At 38.1% G+C, this 15,350-nt stretch overlaps 1 long non-coding RNA gene and 1 pseudogene across 4 annotated transcripts; one reads left to right on the top strand and one right to left on the bottom strand.

Moving 5' to 3' along the window:
• The first annotated feature begins 312 nt into the window (after positions 1–312).
• Positions 313–15,350, top strand: part of LOC100704352 (dynein heavy chain 3, axonemal-like) — a 28,719-nt pseudogene continuing 13,681 nt past the window's right edge.
• Positions 2,869–10,735, bottom strand: LOC106098493 (uncharacterized). Of its 4 annotated transcripts, XR_002058085.2 has the most exons (19): positions 10,660–10,735; positions 9,268–9,405; positions 8,953–9,175; positions 8,521–8,684; positions 7,798–8,387; positions 7,366–7,663; positions 7,155–7,232; positions 6,811–7,062; positions 6,435–6,587; positions 6,264–6,318; positions 5,694–5,825; positions 5,335–5,468; positions 5,152–5,220; positions 4,962–5,056; positions 4,509–4,567; positions 4,303–4,416; positions 3,942–4,031; positions 3,444–3,489; positions 2,869–3,289 (listed from the first exon to the last, which is right to left on the bottom strand). It is a non-coding gene; the product is annotated as an uncharacterized LOC106098493 (long non-coding RNA). The 4 variants fall into 4 exon arrangements; XR_003216029.1 differs by adding an exon at positions 4,666–4,873 and having other exon boundaries at positions 2,869–4,031; XR_002058081.2 differs by having other exon boundaries at positions 2,869–4,031; positions 4,509–4,873.

The raw sequence follows: 15,350 nt of genomic DNA, 5'->3' as shown, positions 1-15,350 counted from the left end.
AACTCTACTTGGCTTATAGGGGAGAGAGAAATTGGTTTAAAATATAGGCTTGTTAATGTCCACAGAATATACATGAGGGTTAATGGATAAATTTAACGTTGGCTTCCAGTTTATAAAGGTTTGGAAGGGAAAACTTTGTCGTGTTGGTTCCAGCAACAACCAAGGCTCTGGCCTCTAACTGCATCCATTCCTCCTTTCTTGCCTATACATTTATCCTTCTTTAATTTACAGCATTTTTGTAATATTTCTTTTATCAGTAAGTCCTCATTGAAAAATAAGCACTGAGAGATCAAAACAATTGGTTTATGCAGAATGCAAATTAAGGTAATAAAGCTTTAAGTGTGTGTTTAAGTGTCTTTGTGTTCCAGCCCTCACTGTTTTCATCCGATTTACAGATAGATGACGACTCCATTTTTAATACAAGTCAGAAGAGAGAATATTCTGTTCCCCCACCTTTGCCCTTGAGCTGTAACAGCGAACCCTCTGAACTCTATCAAGTAAGAATAATGCTCACTGTCCCGCATATGAACTAGTGCTTTAGAAAAGTCAGCAACTGTCTGGAGTTAAAAGCAAAAATCCTTGTGCCACCTTTTAACCTTTTATTTGAACTCAGATTGTCTTAAGGCACACCGAATACCAAACCATTCTCCAGATCAAATCATGGACGCTGGCAGTTCCATTTAAAGAGCAGCGTCACTACAGAACCCCCAGTGAGTCCATTGGAAACAACTACAGGCTCCGGGCTAAGGATCTGAAAATTAATCAGCTCCAGTGCAGACGACACACTCTCCATCAATCCTTGGCAAAACCAGCGGGGTCTTGTATCCTTTTGAGCTTGTCTCGCTGTGGGATTAAAAAGGGAAGGCTTTGTAAAGTGATGTGAGACTGCAGTATTCTTTGATTTGCTATCTGATAATTTAGTACTTCTTAAGACTTGCCTGAGAAATTTCACTTCAGCATATATTTTTGATCTTAATGAGGCTTTTAGCACTAACACCACCTGGAAAGAGGAAAGCAATAACCCCAAGGAGCAGGTAATTATACATTTAAGCAAACAAATTACATCAGTAACTTAACTTTAAGGTGTTCTTCTTCTTAAAACACTTGATCTAATTCACTCACCCTTTCATAGGGATGCATCTCCTCATGTATAATTTCAGGTCCAGGTCTAGAAGCTTGCCCAGACCCAGCAGCTGACCTATGAGTCCTGAAGAGCAGCTGGACATAATGCTTGAGCAAGAGAAGATGATCAGGGCTACTCAGGCAAAACCTAATGACACAGACCTGGAAGCAAGTATCACTGAATTTAGTGTGTAATTAGTCAGACACTGATTTAACCCCCCCCCCCTTTTGTTAACACATGAATGACCTTGACTTTGCTGTCACAGAGGTATATGTACTACATCAACACTGTTCCCAGCTCAGTGTTGGCCCCCCAGCCATGCCAGCAGATGATCAACATCATGCAGCTGCTGTCTCCCAACACTAAGGATAGTAAACCCCTCCAGAGTTTGAGTGCTGCCATGGAAGAGGAAGTCAAAAGCGATTATTACTTCAGCTTGAAGAGCATAGGTACTAAACAGTGATAGTAATCCTTAGTGATTGCACACATCTCCACTGTTAGCATTTGTTCTATAATTAAACAGACAAAAACTAATGATTCTTTCATGATCATTTGGCCAGTGGACTACGTTCTTGTGGACCCATCTGAACTTCATCGATTATCCATATGCAGTGTCCCTCAGCCTTTTCCCAGAAGGTTTTTTCGCGCACCAGTGCCCTGGGCAACCAGCTACAGGGATGTTAAGTTGTGGCAAAGCCAGCATCTCTTTGCTGTCACTCATATTATGCTCCTACTGCAGGAGATGTGGCTAAACAGGTAATGTGTTCTTCCTGTTCACTTAGATTATACTGTTTTACTTGCAGTGCATGGGATATTTTCAGTGAAGAATTTGACTTGTAAATTATCATACCGAGCACACAGGAAACAACCTCATGCCTCCCCCACAGCTAATTCAGCTCAGTTTCTAAGATGTAAAGCAATGTTATGGGCGATACAAAGAGAAACAGCATGAGTATTGTGGTGTGAAGCTGAATTTATGTACTAGGTTGTATTAATTAACTGACTGAACCAATTAAAAGTGTAACTTTTAAAGTGTGAATTGCAAGTCATTATCTTTGATCTCGTTTCAGCTTTTCTTCCTTGAGGTTTATCAAGCTGGAGGACCTTTTTCTCCTCCAACCTCCCCCTCCTACCATCTGAGTTTGAAGAGTTTTCCAGAGACAGTGCCAAAGTACAAGAGACGAGCTGATTCAAAAGTGAGTATTGCCAATTTAACAGACTGCCTCAAAACAGGCAGCCTGTCACTGAAACTTGTACGCTAATGTCCAGACTTAATTACTGTAGTGTAGCTTCACATTGGCATAGAGCTGCGGTATGTGCCCAGGCAAATCTGATTGTAGGTGCTGGCTCATGTTTCAACCCTGTCAGGCCCATATCAGACTCCTTTTCAGGGATCGCTTACAGTGCCACCCTTTGGGATTCCATTGATACCTTTGTTGTGCTGTGATTCAGTTTCTATTCCCAATATGTGTCTTCCGAGTTGGGTACACATATGAAACCACTAGTAATAGGCACAATCAGCAGTGTTTGTGAATAATATATCAGTAGTTGATTAGTCTATGACAAAAAGAACATTCTTGCAAATACCCTGCAATGAAAACATGACTGGTCTCAGAAATTTTCCAGAGCTTTTGTCCACAAAATAATAATAATAATAAAACAAATCCAAATTTTCAATTTAAAAAAAGAAAAGAAAAAAAAAAAACTCTATGGTAGTTGAAGCCCCAAAATAAAATCAATGTGATTTGCAACATTAGTATGCTGAGGAGGTATGTAAAGACGACATGAGAGATCTCAATATTTCACTCCAACTTTAATCACGGCTTCACACAACTGAACATTGAAAGTGCCAAAACCTCACCCTCTCACTTCCCCTAACACTGGGTGTGAGTGGAGCCACCTGGTGGTCCACCACGGAGTCCAGGACCCTGGGCTTAAGCAAACGACTTGGGAGGCAGAGAACTGGAAGAAGAAGCTCTCTCTTGTGAACGAGGCTGGTGGGGGCAGGCAGGAAAGGCTGAAGAAAGCTCGGGCTCCATCGGTTGAGGGGTGCTCCTAGGGGGAAACCCAGAGTCCGTTAACCCCGAATCACCCATCAGCCATGGCAGACCAAAGCTCCGAAACAAACTGGGGGCCTCTGTCAGAGGTAATGTCAGTGAGGGGGACCTAAACAAGAAACCCAAGTTGACAAATGCCCTGGCCACCTGACCTTATCCCCAAGTAAATAAAATTCCTGTATTGCATTTGTGATAGTCTGTATTAATACATTTTATTACAAGACAATTGTTAAAGTGACATGAATATTTCATTGGATTCTTACTCTGGGTCATGCTCACTCTTCACCCTCCTCCTCACAGCCCAAAGAACTGTAGTGTTTCAGAGAAAATTATAGGCAAGTCCATTACATTACAAAAAGAAAAGAAAAAGAAAAAAAGAAATTCAAGTATTTGTTTAGTAACAGAAATTATATTTCCACAGACAGCTGAAATTTTCAACCTTAATTATGAAAATATTTTCCTTAAGCAGTAATTTTAATCTAAGACATGTTTCAGATTACAGACTCTGTAGTGCAGATATATTATTATTAATTTTGTCCCCACAGAAACCAATAAAAAAAAAAGTAGTAAAAAATTAGTATTCTTAAAGAGTCAGAATACACATGTAATATGGGAATATTTAAATAATGTGCTCAAAGGAAGAATGTTATCAGTAATGTATTTTGCACACGTGTTCCTCAAAACACCAATAATCACTATAAGCAAATAAACAAGCCAGTGGCTTTTACTACATGTGGACTTAGGTTAGACAAAGCACACACTTCCACTCTGTTCTGTGCATTGATGAGCTGTGCCTTTTCCATGTCCAGGCATTCAGAATGGAACCAGCGGTTACAGTTATCACACTGAATCTGTAAACAACAAATACATGAGTTTTCATAAACACAAAGTAAATAAGTACATAATTAAAATAATTTGAATCACAGAAGCAAATACTTCTTCCTAGACAACAAAACTATTTTTAAAACATTGTACGCAGTCAGTGATGGAGGGTCCTTGATTGGGTGCTTTCACTGTTGCACACATGACAGATGTTGTCACTGTCGAGTACTATTACATAAAAAAAACAAAAACAGCGGTTTGACACGAGTAAATAAATTAAATTTAAAAGATGTTACACACCCGAGGCCTCAAGTATTGTCTACGCCAATGTCCTTGGTGCCTGGCCATCTTTTTTAGTTGTCAAAATGTAATTTCAGGTTTCTTTGGGAATGCTTCCATTACTGCTTTGGTCATCTGGAAAAAAAACAAAACAAAAATAGAAGTGAAAACATCAGTACATTTTACACTTTTTATTTAAACTGTTTTACATTATTTAGTCTGCCTACAGGGACTAAGTGGAGTGGCTGACACCGGGGTGCTGGGACAACAACCTGCTCCTGAACACCTGTGGATTTCATGAAAAGGAAAACAGACATTAAACCACTTCACATCAGTGGGGATCGGGTGGGGATAGCGTCAGACTTCCACTTCCTGGGAGTTCACCTGATTGATTGATTGATTGATTGATTGATTGAATCTTTATTATCACCCGCACAGCGGAGCTGGCAAAGAAGGCTCAGCAGAGACTTTATTTCCTGAGAATCCTCAGAAAGAAATTACATCCCTCGTAACCTGCTGGTGTCCTTCTATCAATGTTTTATCAAGAGCATAATATGGTACTGCTTCTGTATATGGTTTTCCAGCTGCACGACTGCACAGAGGAAAATATTTCAGGGGAGTGTAAACAGTACCTAATATTTTATGTTATAATAATAAAGAGTTAAATAATGCATAATTACCAGAATCTTTGGGCTACCCGGTCAGACTCTTCCTGTGCCAAAGACTTTCTTGAAGGATCGAACAAATACAGACGGCTCTCATCTGAATTTATGTACTGTGATAGATATATAGTTTTAAAAATGACATAAATTATGAAGACTGTTAATGGAAAAAAATATTTAGTGTAACAGAAATGTTGCTAGTACTAACCAGAAACTTCCAGTGTATATTTCCAATGTTTACAAATGACACAATGGTTTTGTAGTTGTCAGAGTTCACCTGTGAGACATTAGAAATTCATAACAAATCTGCAGAAAATTTGTTAATTTATTTAAAGACATTAAAATTTTTTTCCAAAATCAGAAATCTCTAATATATGACATAAAAATTTACCGTGGACAAACTTTGTCTCCTGATGATTTCGATCTCTCCATAGAAGATCACAGCACTCATGTAGTGGTTCATATTGTAAATAGTATTAGCAGATTTAGCCGAATGGCCCAGTGGTGCAAGAGACTTTCAGTGACCTTAGGAGCATAATAAATAACCTTTTATTACTTTATAAACATGATAAGTTTTTGGAATAAAACGGTTAAGACTATTACTATTACTTAATATTCAGTCATGAGGATATGCCAAGAATGTAGATCTAAAGCAGTGCATACTGAATATGTAAGGACAAAAAAATGTTATCTGCCCCAGCTTTAACATTATGCAATAATTTTGGTTTTTTTTGTACTAGGAGTACATACCTCTCCTACAAGCCAGCTGTGTGGTCTAAGGGACAGGAGCTCACTGTGACGTATGATGAAGTCGTTACCTCTAATTTGAGACAGGACCAAAGAGACAACTTCTGTTTCATGCCGTTTCCATAAATATGTGACCTGTGAATCAACAGAATAGTAATGTCTTATGAGTTTAAAAACTCATTCTTCTGAGAACATTCATTGTAATGGATTACAATGGTTTTAAATGTATTTAAAAATAATGTACGTCATGCAACAACAAAATATCTCCAGATTTTTCATGATTACATAAATAAAGTCCAATAATTGAAATGTGTTTTATTTGTGATGTTAAACAAAATTAAGAAATTCAAACTTGTCTCAGTTACTCTTGTTCTTGTAAAATTAAGGCCAGTAACTTGTAAATTTTTCATTTAATGTTGTACTGAAATTTGTCAGTTTTCTGTAATCTGTACTTTTCATTCATTAACAGATACATATAACAGTTAATATATTATTATAAAAATGGGTGCAAACAGAACTTGGTTTTCGAACACACAAGAGTTTTTGAATTGGAGTTGTTTTGTGTAACATCACCTGGGATGCAGTATCCTTTGTCAGTCCTGCTGCGTTTCTCTCAAGGTGCTCTGTCCTTTCCAGTCAAGATAGAGAATTTATTTGTAATGATTTCTCATCATCACCATCATCATCTATTTTGTAACACTAAAGATAAACATGACAATCTATAAATGTATAAGGTTAACTCACTGTCTTCTTGACATCAGAAAGTGGCTCCAAAAGGATCTCTTCGAAGGCCCTTTCCATTTCCTTCACAGTTGGATCATCATTGTTAACCAGGTGCATTTCAAAATAGAGGACTTGTGGGATTCTTCTGTTCAATGTATTTTTTGATTGCAGTGACTATAACATCAGCACATATTGAGACAGGAAAGTTAAATATCCCAGAGTTCACTGCTGGAATGGCAACATACCAAATTTGTGCTCTTCTGCACATTTCACAACGTTCAAAATTCCTGTTCTCAAAAGTGGTTTTGCAGTGGATATCATGCGCACTGTTGGGTCATTCTGCAGACATGGGCCTACCAAATGAATAAGCTTCATGCATGGTAGTTTCCCTGCTTACCGCTACTTGTCCTGTCTTTAATTTGCCATTTTTGGCAATGAAGACATCACTCTCGGCTTGGATACTGCATCCACCAGTGGCAGACAGCACCTTTGCAAGTCTGCCCATGTGAGAAAGACTTTCATTAGCAGCAATCACAATTGCATCCATTTCGAAGGCACTGAAATCTCCTTTCCAAAATGTGACTGACACTTTGTTAGCCATGTATGTTGCAATTTTCTGGCTAACAGCTACTTGTTCCTGGCTTTCATCCTACAAAGACAGACATGTGACAATTGTCAGACTCATGTACAATAATAACACACAACACAAAAGCGGTAGACATAAAATAAACGTAAAAATACCTGGTTTTGGACAATATGTTGTTTGAGCTGTTCCTGTTCCAAGGTTTTGACAGGAAAAGTAGGAGTCATGTCTTTTCTCTGTTAACAAATAACATTTTTGAATGATTTCTTTTGTTTTATAGAACAATGAAAGGATAATTGCGAGCTTAAAGAATTGAAAGTCAGGTTGTCATTTAATTCTTGAAATTAATGGAATAACATGAAAACATACCTCAGTTTTCTCTTTCCTCAGTGGCAAGCCTGTCACTAATGGTGACACGTACACACTGTCACGGCTGCGCTGGCAGACCGTGGGGATGTGCGGAAATCAGAACCCACGATGCAGGACTCTTTGGTGCAGAAAACAGTGCATTTATTTACAGTGCTGTGAATATTACACAATAGATCCCCGTGGGCTCCCCTGACTCCCGTGTTGTGTCCTTCTGCTCCTGAAGTCCATGCTCTGCGTTTTCAGCTCCCGTGTGTCCGCACACCTCGTGCTCACTGCCCTCTCGTTTTCCACGCTCCTCCTGGGGGGACATAACAGAGGCAGCTATCAGGACACACAACTACAGCTTGCACACACTCAATAGACTTGGCATACTAGGAAAACTGATGTGGCACCTCACACAACAATCCCACATCAGTGGGAGTTCAATAATACCCTTAAATAGCTCCCCTGATGAGGCTGATCAGCTGCAGGTACGTGGCATCATCTTCAGGTGTGGCCAGCCACCTGGCAGGGGCACACTCACCAGGCCTGAAGGTGCCTGTAGCCCGGCCTACCGGATACAGCCGCACACAAACACCTGCTTATACATACAAGCATGGAAACGGGGACAGCAGCATGGTGTAACAACCATACATATAAGATATTATACAAGTTATTATACAAGTCTGGGTCGCTCAGACTGTGTTTGTCTTTCCATTTCTCCATGCCTGTTGAGTATACAGACATACTTTTAATGCTTACAGATTCCATCACCAGTTGTTTCTATACATAGGCAAATATTTTCACTCACTCACTCACTCTTTTCAGATCCCACTGGCTTTTCTCCATGATTCCCTGGGTTCTATTATCTTGTGTAAAATTATGTAATGTAATAGTACATTGTTTAACTCACTATGTATTTCAATTTTATCTAAAATTTCTGTTTCTTTTACACTTATTCTTCTCTTCATGATACCTGGTTCTTGGATTGCTGAATGTCACCATGGAGTTAATCAGGACCAGTACCATGATGTCCAAGATCCCTGAGGAGCATCCAAATATTTCAAAAATATAAGTAACAAACAAAAGTTACTGACAAATCTTTACTAATTTGTCACTTTTACAGTTATTTATAAATGACAAGTTATAAAAAATAATACAAAAAATAAAATGTACCGAGCATCAGTGCTGACCACAAAGTTGCATGTGGTAGAAGGTGATTTACCAAACCTGAAATAAATTTTGGCATAAAAGAGGTTTCTTTCACCCTCACAGTCCAGTGTTGCACTGTCATCAATTTCCTGGAAATGGGTCTTCAAGGAGGCATTCCCAACATCAGTCTGTAAAACAGTTATATATATATTCAGTAATATCTCAAAGCAAAAAAAAAAGAAAATTCTTACTTTCATGCAATGTTAAATTCATTAACGTTTTTGGTAGTTTACATACATACGAAAGTATGTTTTCATTATTATTTCATTTTTTTAACAGATGATTGAGTTTTAAAAATACATTGTTATTTTTAATAATATAAAGTAATGAATTTGTATGAGAGAAAGAAATAAACATTTATTACTAATATTACTTTACTAATAAATATAAGTTAACCTTGTAGTCCTCAGCAATCACAGTCTTTCATCTACATCTAGGGTCCCCCCTTTTTTGCAGAAGGAGTTTCAAGTTGTTGTAATGCTTTGTTATATTCCTTCCACTACAAGGACTGCAAAACACTACTGCTGCACTATGGACAACCTCATCCATGTCTTTTAAGTTAGCACAACATGCAAGCAGCCCAAACAGATGCATCCCAAGCCTGTAGTTCTCTGGAATGCTGGGAAAAGAAGTAAATGGAATCACTGTTAGTAGTACCTTTAAATTAGAATTGTTATATTCTCAAAGAAGTATTGATGTAAATGTGCATACTGTTTTTTACAAAGGTCCTTGGCATTTTTCATGACATGGCTCAAACACCGATGAAGAATAGCAACGTTGAATATCTGTGATGAAAGTTTGCCAGTGAGTAAGAGAAAGTTCTTCTGCAGCAGATCCTCACGACTTATTCTGCAGAATGTGATGGAAATGGATTTTAGGAGTACTAGTGATCCATCACACATGAACATGACAGGCCTTTTGTAGGCCCGATTTACAAAAGCTCTCACCAGATCTGTCTGAAAGGCCTGCAAGAAGTATGTTACAGAGGCTGTAGTGTGGTCACACATGACATATGTAGCAACAGGAAAAGGAGGTGCACCTTTGGATGGGTTTCTGACGACCAACTCGTACACATAGTATGGTGGCATTCCAGCACTTTCTTTTCTTACTATACTTCCAGTGGCATCAAAGTACACAATTTCTTCTTTGCATTGCTGATAAAAACTGACAAGATTTTTTTTGACTATAGCATTGTGTCCTTTGGATGCAGCAGAGTCTTCTGCAGGACGTCCTTTTCTGTGTCCTGATACTGTTGAATTATCTTTTGTAAGCTAATGAACTCATTGGGACCTGCTCTACTGACTTTTCTTTCAGACAATGCAATGTTTTTCAGCACTTCTTTTGTTGGAGCATCATCCCTGTTGCCATATTGTATCACCCTTTGTGGCACTTTCTCTAAAGACTTTAAATACAAGCTCCTTGGTAATTTGTTTTTGAGGAGTTCTCCAGCAATTTGACATGACTGTGCACGCACTGGCTGCTTGTTATTTGTTATTATGGCAGACCGCACCTCCTTTAAAAACAACTTCTGCTTTCAATGTCTCTTCATCACAAACTACCACATCCACAGTGACAGGGCAGTCCTGAAATCTGCAGTACTCCATACACCTGAAAACAGCTTGAAAGTAGTTTTTTCACACTGTGTCTCCAAAATCCAAAACTGCAGTATGGATTAAGGGCTCTGATGCCACTGGCAATTATATTTGTCCACTCCTTGAAATAGTCTTCCGGACTGCTTTTGCCGTAACATATATTTTCATTTATGAAAAAGAAAGTTTTCTGCTGTGGCAAACTGCATGTGAAAAATCTTTCTTGTGAACTGCTACTGACTGTGTGGACCTTAGCTGACTCATCAGATTCATTCCCCTACAACATATAGATATAGATTTTTTTTTAAATCAGTGTTTGTCACTAGAGTGTCACTCATAAAATATGACAACATCAGTTAGTTACATTGAAATTTTACAGTCACTATCGAGGGCTTGTGTGACAAGCGTATGGATGCTTGTATTTTCAAGTGCTTCCTGGGAAGAGAAAGTGTTTTCATTCAGGTTACAAATGAATGTATTTCCAAATAATCACAATCTAAAACTAAATAATTACCTCTTTGTTCAAAGGTAAAGGTACATTTCCTATAGAGTGTGGAGACTCTGGAGCATCAACAGTGTCTTCATCATTCTAACAAGTCACAAAAATGTACAAACACAAAGTAATTAAAACATATGCATTAGACAGACATTTCTATATCTGTCTTTGTTAACACACAGATTGTTACAAAATATTTTGGAGCAAAATCTTCAGCACTTCAGACCAATCAATTCAGGATTTTTGTGAGTTTTCAGGCAACCCATGAATATTGACTTAGATAGTGATTCTAAATTGGTGTGAATGTGAGCCTGAATGGTTGCCTCTATCCTTTAACCCTTCAATAAACTCGCCACCTATCCAGGGTATACTGTCACAGTTGGGACAGGTTTGAGCAACCCCTTTACCTTATATTGGATAAGCAGCTAAGAAAATTGACAAATTGACACAAATATAATTTGTGGATACGAAAAAGTATCAAAATATATTTATATGTTAATACAATTAGAAGAATACTATCTAAATATATGATCCAAAAAGAAAGCATTCTCTTATGAAAGAAGGGACGTCAACATCTGATTGTAATGAATTAAAAACAGTGTATCTATTAATTACAGTGTCATCAGTTCACTGTGTTTCCACATTCTTTTTTCTGTCTAATGATGAGCTCCTGGAGATTCTGTCACAGACCAAAGAGCCCCTGTGTGTCCAACCCCACCTGAAGAAGTGTTTTGAAGGCATTGCGAAGCTGGAATTTATTGAGGACATGGCGATTACTGGCATGATCTACTCTGAAAAGGAGACAATGCTCTTGACAGAGAAGAAGCTCAAGCTAAGGTATACAGCAAAACAGAGTTAGCTAGTAACACAAAAAATGCTATTTTGCATATTTCATATGTAAAAAATAGATTCCTGTAGCTTATCTAATTTACATTGATATACTTTTGTTTTGCAGTTTTCACTTCACATAGTACAGTGTGACTTTTTAGTGTTATTGCTTTTAGGGTATGGTGGAAAAATGGTTGGTCAGCTGTCCTTTTTTTCACTAGGATATGTGAAATGTATGAGGAAATTCCTAAGATGGCCAGAGACACCCCAGAAACTACAGAAGAAGAAGAGATCTTGACTGAGCTTGAAGACAGCAGAGCAAGTCTGGAAATAATCAGAAAATAGATTGAGGACCACCTTTAAACAAGGTAAGAGGGCAAACACTTTGCAATTTGGATTTCACACGTACAGTTTTTGCCTCTTGTTTGTCCCTCCTCAGCTTCTCCCAGACATCTCAGGTATTTTTTACACTAAGAATTTGTACTTTTTAAGATGAAGGAATGCAGCTTTACTGTCTGTTTTCCCAGCTTCTTTTTAATGTAAATACCAACAATTCAAACTGACTGCCCTGTCCCCATTTGACTGTTTCAGGGTCTTTAACTTTAACCAGAGGCTGCAGGGTGTGCAGAAAGAGATTCTGGCTTTTAAGAAAAAGAAACTGATGAACATGGAGGAAATGAAGAACAATGTGAGAAATCTCAGTCAAATCACTATCAACCTGGTGGATGCTGTCACTGAGCTGGAGGTAAGAGAGGCTACATTCTTACTTCCCTTAAAGTACAGTATGTTATCTTTTCATTTGGTTATGTAGCTTAAATAGTTTTTGTACCTGTTAAAACATAGACCTTTCTTCATCCTGTAAGGCCTCTGTCAGAGGGAGCTGCATGATTGTTGTTGTTCTTCTTCCTCCATACAGCATATCAACAAAGAACAGGCTTTGCTAGATATACATCTTGCATGCAAAAGTAGTGCCACTGAGGCTAGTGTGTAATTACATCAACATGAAACTCTCCAGATGGCTCACTCCTGCTGCTTTATAATGGATGCAGGTGTTTTACTTTGATTTTAATATTTGTATTTGAATGCGTACTAGACGTAATAATGGGGCAGTGGCACTGCTAAAATTCAAATTCAAACATCTGTGGGATTAGCGTGCACTTCCATTTAAAAAGCGGCCTGAGTAAGTGATATGCAAGCTCTATTTCCAACAAGAACAAAATTACTTGACCTGCTTAAGCACAGCCTCAGGCAAAGAAATTACAATATATTTATCCTTTTAGTGTATATTTTTCTGAATTTCCATTTTTATGATCTCCCACGCTAATATTACAGTTATGTACATGTCTAGTCTTGTTTTTATTTTTTAAGATATTTGTCTGAATTTAGTCGTTGGTAATATTTTCTAAATTCTACATTAGAAATGCTATGACTATGAGATACAACAAAAGGTCGTTTTCAATGCAGTTGTGTTATTCTTACTTATATTTTCCTAAATAGCAATGGGAGGACAAGCTGCAGGACGTATGCAGGACATACTAGATGCCATGTTGAAGTGTCAGGACTACGTGGCTCTACCTTGAGTCCATCTTCAGCTCAGAGGACATCGTTGCCCAGATGCCTGAGGAGGGATGCAAGTTTGCCGTTGTGGACAGCTACCGGAACAATATCATGACTGAGGCGGTATAATTTCTATCACAGTGTCAAAAGGTGTTTTAGTTTCTGTAATTGGATCTCATGAATTCTGTTTCGAATTCTGGGTGATAATGCTTTCCAGGTTAAGGATATGTGTGTGTTAGTGGCTATGGGCCAGCCCAGTCCAATGTGTTTCTGGATGACATTCAAAAAAGCCTCAATACCTACCTGGAAAAGAAGAGGCTCTATTTTCCAAGGTAGTGGCACTGATAGTACGATAACATATTTGATATTTTATCTATTTTGACTCCTATTTGCAGGCCAAAATACACATTGACAGTCTATGTTTGCTAAAATAAAATAAAAAAAATAGAACTAGCGTAAAGCTGAAACATCTAAAGTGCTGTAGATGCCTGTAGGAAAATCTTACATTAATACAGAAAAATAAATATGGATGAGTTACTTAATTAATTCACTAATATTAGAAATACTGTTAAGGATCTTCTCAAGTAGCTGTTTCAGTTTCCTTTGTTCACTGTGTTTCCAGATTCTTCTTTCTGTCTAATGATGAGCTCCTGGAGATTCTGTCACAGATCAGAGACCCCCTGTGTGTCCAACCCCACCTGAAGAAGTGTTTTTAAGGCATTGCGAAGCTGGAATTTACTAAGAACGTGGCGATTACTGGCATGTAGAGCTGGGTGATATAAGATTTTTTCATATCACGATATGTTTTTTTCATTTCAGGCGATAACGATATATATCACGATATAAGCCAAATAACTATATTTGTAAGATTCAAATGTGCCGTTGCTCACAAGTAAAATGTGAAATAATCAGCAGCTTGTTTTGATTTAAATATTTATTTCCCATAATAAGTTCAACAGGGCAGATGTACTTAAGGAACATGAGACTTCAGTTTCAGATAAATAAAGGCAAATATTGCAAACTACACAAAAGGTAGCCGCTAAAACTTTAAGTTTTAAAATAGAACAAACAAAACAGACCACTAAATTGTCAGTTCCACTTAGAAACAAAATATTAATTCTAAAAATAAATCTTAGTTTGTTTTACAGAAGAACAGACAAAATTGACCAACTTGTATAATATTGCTTTGGAAGCGCTGTCTGAGAGAAATGTTTATGTCCAGGGAGTTGGTAACGAGGATCCATTACCCTAATTAGCTGCTTGAATCCTTCATTTTCGACCGTGTTTATTGGTAGCATGTCTTTAGCAAGACAGTAAGCTATGGCATTCGTTATGTTGCTATGTCTCTTAGCTTTTTTGTCATATGGTAAGAGGCTAGAGAAAGCCGACTCAATTGCAATACATATCGTTATCGTTCTATCGCCCAGCTCTACTGGCATGACCAGCTCTGAGAAGGAGACAGTGCCCTTGACAGAGAAGATTTATCCAGCTCAAGCTAAGGTATACAGCAAAACAGTGTTAGCATGTGTTGTGTTACTAACTATTTTACATATTTCATATGCATAAAATAGATTCCTGTATCATATCTAATGTATGTTGTTTTTTTTTTTTTGGTTTTTCACTTCACATAGTACAGAGGCCATATTTGGTGATTTTTTATTGTTATCACTTTTAGGGTTTGGTGGAAAAATGGTTGGTCAGCCGTCCTTTTTTTCACTGGGATATGTAAAAAGTATGAGGAAATTACGAAGATGGTCAGAGGCACCACAGAAACTTCACAAGAGTTGGTGTCTCTTAACCAGTAACCAGGATGTGACCAGTCACAAGCTGTACATGGGTCAACCAACTGTCTCAGCTTCCTCTTGGATTATGCCACTCTGACTTGTATGTCCATCAAATCTTTTGCTAACAAAATAAATGCTTACTTTACTCTTTATCTGGTTTTTAGGATAAGGAATGCTAATGTATGTGTCCTAAGGTCACCACCGACCGTCAGATATGGGCACCATGTGTAACAGGGAAGCCCAGGCACTATTCGAACGCTACACAATGCCCAGGCGCTCCATGGTCACAAACTCCTCCCGAGCGACAGACAATTTGGCGGGGTAAAGGCGGCTTACAGGTGCCCGACCGTAGTGATATAAATGGTTGTTGCAGGTGGAGAACCCGATGCTCAGAAGTGTTCAGCATGTCATCCATCAAGGAGTCATTCAGTATGCTGAGGTATTCAGGGATAACTAATGAAAAACATTGTGGGAGATACACAAATAACACAATAAAGTGAGAACATATGTGAAATAGTTGTTGAAGCTAGGTTAAGAAGA

The sequence above is a fragment of the Oreochromis niloticus genome, linkage group LG22, assembly GCF_001858045.2.
Source record: "Oreochromis niloticus isolate F11D_XX linkage group LG22, O_niloticus_UMD_NMBU, whole genome shotgun sequence".
In the NCBI taxonomy this organism is placed as follows: Eukaryota; Metazoa; Chordata; class Actinopteri; order Cichliformes; family Cichlidae; genus Oreochromis; species Oreochromis niloticus.
This window is presented reverse-complemented; position numbering and strand designations above follow the sequence as displayed.